This window comes from Ricinus communis, chromosome 3 (assembly GCF_019578655.1).
Source record: "Ricinus communis isolate WT05 ecotype wild-type chromosome 3, ASM1957865v1, whole genome shotgun sequence".
Taxonomy (NCBI): domain Eukaryota; kingdom Viridiplantae; phylum Streptophyta; class Magnoliopsida; order Malpighiales; family Euphorbiaceae; genus Ricinus; species Ricinus communis.
The window spans coordinates 9,320,504-9,328,394 of NC_063258.1; the positions used below are offsets into that span (position 1 = coordinate 9,320,504).

Genomic DNA, 7,891 nt, shown 5'->3' on the forward strand with positions numbered 1-7,891 from the left:
CAAAATAATTGAATACCAAAATCAAAGGGTCTTTTCAAGGGTTGTAATGAGGCTGAGGTAAAGGTACGAATATTTGGATAGAAGTGTAAAGTATACTGAAAAGTTATGCACTTAATTGAACTGAATGCTTCAAGAACTGAGTGCTAAACAATAAAAGTATTCACTAAGCCTTATTTGAAGTAAAGCTCATAAGAGTTAGATTCAGAAGAGCTAAAAGCTAAGAAGTAAGTAATAATTTTTTTCTTTTTCTTTTTTTCTTCTCGTTTTTTTATATATACTATGTATATATATTTCAGCAGCTTATGTGGGGGTTGCTATGGTTATTGACATAAACAATAAGAATAAATATCCAATTTCGGGTTGAAAGGAGCATCAAAGAATGACTGAAAAGATTAAGTGAATTAAAAACCCTGTTAGGCACTATGATTCCAGAAACATAACACACAATTACTCAATATACAGGGTGAAAGGAAAGACAGATGTAAAGAATGGTGTATGCGTAGTGATTAGGTGTAACTTATGAAGAAAAGGTTACGGCTCAAACTGGCTGACTAATGGAAATAGAGGGTAGGCTTTTGGCCAAATGTGGTGAAATCCTAAGTTGCCCAAATCATCTAATGGTATTCAAAGTTCATGTAACTGCAACAAGCATTATAGAGCAAGTTCTAGAAACGAAAGTAAGTACAGTGCACACTCAAACAAGAAAATTCATGAGCATAATGTGCAATGGATGCTCATTTTTTTGGTTCAAAAACACACGTTTGAAATGGCTAAAATTTACAATTGGTTCCCAGACTTATCAATTGAATCATCACATAAATTGAATACGAGATTGACATAATCAAAGTTCACAGTCTAAGGTTGTAAATTCGCAAGGAACTCAAGTAACACCAGTTTAACCCGACCAAATTGACATGTTGAATACAGTGAAATTGCTTTCAAGAACAGAAGATAAAGAGGTACAATCAAGTACTAGTGTGTGAATTAAGTCATTAATTATGAAAGAATAAACTAAACTTAAATGTCATGCAAACCCTAGGTCCTAACATCTTAAGAATGGTCCATTATCATTGCTTTTAAACAATTAAGGGATACCCACCCCACACTTAAGTATAACACTGTCCACAGTGTTAGAAAAATTAAAACCGGGTATAGCATATGACTCGCACATCATAGTTCTTGAAGATCATACTTAGTGTTCATTTCAAAATGGGAAAGCATAGTGTTCTAGTAAAATAAATTAACATTAAATGAAAAAGGAAAGGAAATAATATAAAATTAAGCATGCAAAAAGACAAGAAAATAAAGTAAAATAAAATAAAGGAAAGAAAATAAAAAGAAAAAGGAGAAAGAAAAGTAGCACAAGTTGTTTCACTACTGGGAGTCTGCCGATGGTGTATCCTCACTGGTTGGATCTACTAGAAGATGAGGAGTAGGAAAAGTTGTTGAATGAGGGACGGTGCTGGCATCCTGCCAGATCGAACTCCATATCATCGATGAGCCACTGATTTTGTGCACTAGCATCCATTATCTTTTTCATCTGCTCCACTATGAAGTCTGTCTGGGTGGCCTGCCTCTCCAACCCTCTTATAAGCTATTGAAGCATACTGTTCAAACCGCCAAACTGTGCCCTAGTCTCCTCTTGAAACTGCCCAAATTGAGTATAGTGCTACTGCTGTAGATCGCAGACTCGATCTAGTCGGTTAGCCAAAGCACTAATCTGAGCACTCGATGTCCCTGCAGAATAAGAGGATGAGGCTCCAGATGTAGGCATAAACACTCTAGCTGGGTTAGGAATCCTAACATCTGGGATCCCGACCGATGAATCTTGGGCTCCTCTAGCCGCTGCCTCTCTAACTATTATGTTCACAAGCCTGTATTCTATACCATGTGGATGTCTAGTAGCCGTGATCATCTGCATGTTGATCATCTGTCTGATCTCTAGTGGTGTCATGTCACCAATATTTGAAAGCGTTGACAAACAATCGTCCAATACATCCAATCTCTTGGCTAACCTAGTCACGTACGGGCCAAAACAACAATGCATCTTCTTCTAGGCATCTACTATGAATGAACGGATTTGTCGAGCCAACAAATATCCTAAGTCTAGCTCCTTCTGATGTTGCATAGCCCAGAATATGAAGACATCAGTCTGTGTTACCGCTCCAAAACTATCTCCTCTGCCTGTAATGGTGTAAGCTAATAGGGTATGGAAATAACGGAGATGATCCGGAAGGCTAGACGCCTAAGATCTGCTTGGGTAGTACGATTCTGGCCTAAGTACCAATGAGTCCCACATGGTGTCGTATGATATTAGGTTGATGTAGAGACATCCCTGATACTCCTCCCCCAAGATCTCCTATTCAGTCCATAATCCCAAATGCGTGCCAAATTGTAAGACTGACATTGAGAACTCCCTTCCCCCAAGTCTGAAATAAACTGCATCAGGCTTATGCCAGTTTGTGATTTGTTGCTGCAGGAAGGAGGTGCTGAGGAACTCAATCGTAAGCTCACGGTAGGTTGGCTCAATGATGTCGAAGAATCACGCATATGGCAGAGTCTCAAACAGAGTGCGCACATCCTAAACCAATGCCACTCTTTCCAGGGATACGAAGTCGATGCAACGACCCCCATCACTTGCTTCTATCTCATGACTTGGAATCGACTTTCGTTATCTGAATTAAGAAATGTCCACAATGGATGACGACCAGGTACAGGTGGGTTCACAGCTGGTGCTCTTCGAGCTCGGACTAGTTGCTGTTGCAGTGGAGGTGGAGGTGCTGGGGCTGGTGCTGGTGTTGGTTCTGGTGCTGTGGAGGAAGATGTTCCTTCGCCACGCGATCGCTTATTGGTAGTAACGCATTTCGGTTGATTTCTTCGGGATTAATCGCGGTCCGTCATATTACCTAATGCAATGAACCATTAGTTTTTCGTATAAGAAATCAAGTTAATCAGAAATCCTACCGAAAATTAAACAGCATAACGGCTATAATTCGACTAACAAAAAACTTTAGACTTAACAAAAGACTAAAGCCTCAATCTCCTGCATAAACTAATTAACAAATACATTCCGACCTACTTTATCGTGCACCATCTAACGCAACTTTATGCTAACAATTGTTCATAATAAAATGCCATGGACAAACTTTATTTCCGCCAAATCCTATACTTATCATTTTCATAGTCAAATTCACAGCAAACATAGCAATTAATATAAATTAAATCTAACCGAGGTCAAATTGAAGCAATGTAACAATGTACAACTACTAAAACATACTAGCACGTCCTAAATAAAGTATATGCATAAAAGGAAAACCTAATTAAAACAAATAAAAGCAAAAAGTAAAGAGACTTACTTGGAATTGCTGAGAAAGGTAAGAAGGATGAGAGAAATGGAAGAAAACAGCACCTTGGAGCTTAGAAAGGGGGTAGCAAAATTTTTGAAAGCTCCCCTTTATATAGGCATGGGGGTTAGCACGGGCGAGGGCAAGGCTGTGCTGATCAGCACGACCATGACTCGACCCGTGCTGAGCCCTTAAGCTTCAATAATGCACCATTTGGCACGGGTGGGGGCACGACCGTACTGACCAGCACGGCCTGGTGCTACTGCCCGTGGTATCTTCGGAAGTCGTGCTAAACGACAGAAATCTCCCATTCTTCATGTGTTTTCTCATCATGGGCTTGACTCCGGCCATGCTAATGAGCACGGCCTGGTGTTGCAACCCGTGATGGCCACGAAAACCGTAGTGAAAGGAGTGGATTCCGGGCTTTCCTTCGCCATCTCGAGTCACCGAACTCCCTACCTGCATTCGATACATATACGTACACATTTAGGTCGTAAATCAAGTAAGTGAATCAAGCAAGAAAGTCCCACTTCACTGATTACTAAAAATTCGACATAAGTTATTCCAACCCTAAGTTCATACAACTATGTTTAAAATAAAAAGTAAGTGTTCTAACTACCATCAAGCATGCAACAATTGACAAAACAAAAATGTTAATAAAAGCATAAAATTAAAGTTTTTGAGGTGCCTCCCAAAAAGCGCTTCTTTTTGGTCGAGTCCTTAATTTGGACTCTGCGGCTGACATCCCCCTTGGATTGGCAAATTGAAAAGGTGGGCGCATTGTAAGCTGGGGCCTGAGGCATATAACCGCACAGAGGCGGTCCAATGGGTGCAGTAGGTGACCAAGGAGGTGCTCTCCATGCCGAGTTGGGATGTCCAGTCATCCACTCCCAATCATGTCTAGATGACCTATCATAAACAAACTTGCAACTACCCTTCTCGGGTGTATCATAACACAAAGTTTCAAATTGATGCAAGTTATTTTCTTTAAAAGAGTGACACACATCAACAGGCAAAGAAGCATCCAGAGCAGAATCTATTAGTATATTCTGTGGTGGTTTATCACATGCAAAACCAATCTCGTCAATTAGCCAAATGGCATGAACATGATTGGCCAGAGGACTCTCGAATGGGGGTAAACTAAAAGTAACACAGTCATCCCCTAGGATTGTACGTGCTGCTATAAGGGGTTGTTCTGTTGTCCGAGTGCATTCCGCATGTAATTAACCTGTTCATGGTCAACAGAAACATTAGATGAAGTAGAGGAGCTAGCAAACACACCTACCGGTAAACTCGCAACTTATTTGGGCTGCTTGTACTAGCATCTGAAACTGGTCTATTTTCTTGGTTAGAAGCTCCACTTGAGCTACCAAGGCTGTTGTGGAGTCTAACTAGTTGACCATTCCTTGTTTGACCGGCCGACTCCTAGAGGATTGCCACTAGTAGTTGTTCATGGCCATCTCCTCTATCAGGTTCTGCGCCTGCTTAGGCGTCTTGCTGTTCAAAGCTCCACCTGATGCAGTGTCCACCATTTGCCTTGTAACAAGATTTAAACCGTTGTAAAAGATCTAAACTTGCATCCATACTGTTAGACCGTGGTGTGGACAGCATCTCAACAAGTCCTTATACCTCTCCCAGGCGTCGTACATGCTCTCGTCGTTCATCTGCACAAAAGAAGAAATATCATTTTTCAATTTAGCAGTTTTAGCTGGAGGAAAGTACTTGTAAAGGAATTTTTCAGCCAAAGATTTCCAGGTTAAAATAGTGTGCGGTGGAAGGGACTGCAGCCATCTCTTTGCTCTATCCCTTAAAGAAAATGGAAATAAACTCAGCCGTATGGCATCTTCGATGGTTCCATTTATCTTGAAAGTGTCGCATATCTCTAAAAAGTTGGCTATATGGGCATTCGAATCCTCGCTCGGCAACCTCCCAAACTGTACACTCTGTTGTACCATCTGGATCACATTTGGCTTTATCTTGAAATTGTTAGCTGCCACCGCTGGTCTGAGTATACTCGTTTGTGTCCCACCCAATGATGGTCTAGAAAACTCGTACATCATTCTGTTTGCATCCGCTGCGGCATTTCCATTGTGATTCTCCATCCCTTTTTGGTCTATCTACAGGTACCTCAACCTCAATCTCCTCCTCTTCTAATTACAAATGCTTCCTTAAGAGTCTGAGGGATCGTTTTGGATCAAACAAAGGCTCTATAAGATCAGAGTTTTAGCTCCTGGTCATAAACTACCTACAAGTGGAATGTAGCGACCAAAGAATAACAATAATTAAAACAATGAAAGAATAAAATAAAGCAAAATAAAGATAGAAAAGTAAATATGGCTAATCTCAGCCGTATGGCATCTTCGGTGCTTCCATTTATCTTGAAAGTGTTGCATATCTCCAAAAAGTTGGCTATATGGGCATTCGGATCCTCGCTCGGCAGCCCCCCAAACTGTACACTCTGCTGTACCATCTGGATCACATTTGGCTTTATCTCGAAATTGTTAGCTGCCACCACTGGTCTGAGTATACTCGTTTATGTCCCACCCAATGATGGTCTAGAAAACTCGTACATCATTCTGTTTGCATCTGTTGCGGCATTTCTATAGTGATTCTCCATCCCTTTTGGTCTATCTACAGGTACCTCAACCTCAATCTCCTCCTCTTCTAATTACAAATGCTTCCTTAAGGGTTTGAGGGATCGTTCTGGATCAAACAAAGGCTCTATAAGATCAGAGTTTGAGCTCATGGTCATAACTACCTACAAGTGGAATGTAGCGACCAAAGAACAACAATAGTTAAAATAATGAAAGAATAAAATAAAGCAAAATAAAGACAGAAAAGTAAATATGGCTAATCTCAGTCGTATGGCATCTTCGGTGCTTCCATTTATCTTGAAAGTGTCGCATATCTCCAAAAAGTTGGCTATATGGGCATTCGGATCCTCGCTCGGCAGCCTCCCAAACTGTACACTCTGTTGTACCATCTGGATCACATTTGGCTTTATCTTGAAATTGTTAGCTGCCACCGCTGGTCTGAGTATACTCGTTTGTGTCCCACCCAATGATGGTCTAGAAAACTCGTACATCATTCTGTTTGCATCTGCTGCGGCATTTCCATAGTGATTATCTATCCCTTCTGGTCTATCTACAGGTACCTCAACCTCAATCTCCTCCTCTTCTAATTACAAATGCTTTCTTAAGAGTCTGAGGGATCGTTCTGGATCAAACAAAGGCTCTATAAGATCAGAGTTTGAGCTCCTGGCCATAAACTACCTACAAGTGGAATGTAGCGACCAAAGAACAACAATAGTTAAAACAATGAAAGAATAAAATAAAGCAAAATAAAGACAGAAAAGGAAATATGGCTAAATTAACAAAAATACAAGTTCATTCTAGTTCACACAAAAAGTAATTCCCGGCAACAGCGCCAAAAACTTGATAAGCTATTTATGTAGCTACAATCTAAGGCAATGAACCTATCGATGCAGACTAGCACAAATAGTGAGTATCAAGGTCGTATTCTCGGGAAAGGGTGAACCTAGACCTACTGTAGCGTCTTATATTATCTAACCTAAAGAAATCAATTAAGTGTTGTTCTATAATTGATTATGAACAAACAAGTAATTAATGTCAAATTATCTGAAAGGATTTAGGAAAACTCTCGAAGGAAAAGCAAACCCTAGGGGACCTAAGTTAATTGGATTTTTATAAAGATAGAGATTAAATTGATTATCAATTGCAATTACCTGTGGACGAAGTCTTAATTGAATTCGGTCTCCCTCTCGAGATAACCGAATTCCTAAACCTAATAACATAAAGTTGGAATCTCTTCCTAACGATCGATTATTCGATTAGCATTAAGGTTTAACCCGCCTCTATTAAGCTTTGTTAATTCTTAATCCGGCAAGTCAATTACCCTTATCTCTAAGTGATTATTAACCAATTCTTGCTATTCAGTTTTCTGATTACTAAACATATCTCTCAATTACATAAAGTAATCTAAATTCCACAATTCACAACTTCTCATGAATAAAGTGACTTCTCATTAATAATAAAAGCAAGAAGAATCAAGAATTGACAATCAAAATCTCATAATTAAGATCAATCCACAAACATAGAAACCCTAATTAGGTTCAACAATTTAGCTACTCATACTAATAAGCATCACAAAATAAGAAATAAAATCAGAAAAGTAAATTAAAGGCATGTACACCCTTCTCTTTCAAGTTGGATGAGAAACCCTAATTTTCCAATTCAAAATATCAGACCCTAATTTGCCTCTTGAATGCTCCCAAATCTTGTCTTGATCTTCAAATCGATGTTGAAAAAAGTGTAATCCTTCCTTCAATTGATGAAATTGATCTCCCAAAGTCGACAATTGAGGTATGGAAACAAATGATCTAAGTTCATATAATAGAAATCAAGTCAGAAAATCGAACGCTCATTCACCAATTCATTTTTGCCTATATAGTCCCTTCAGCACGGCCGTGGTCAAGCCTGTGCTAGTTAGCACAGGCGGAGTCCAGGCCGTGTTGAACCTGCACATTC

General features: G+C 39.8%; 1 non-coding gene across 1 annotated transcript; it reads left to right on the plus strand.

The window, feature by feature from the left end:
* Positions 1-4,934: 4,934 nt before the first annotated feature.
* LOC112534207 lies at positions 4,935-5,041 on the plus strand. The gene has a single exon (XR_003078508.2). It is a non-coding gene; the product is annotated as a small nucleolar RNA R71 (small nucleolar RNA).
* The last annotated feature ends 2,850 nt before the right edge of the window (positions 5,042-7,891 follow it).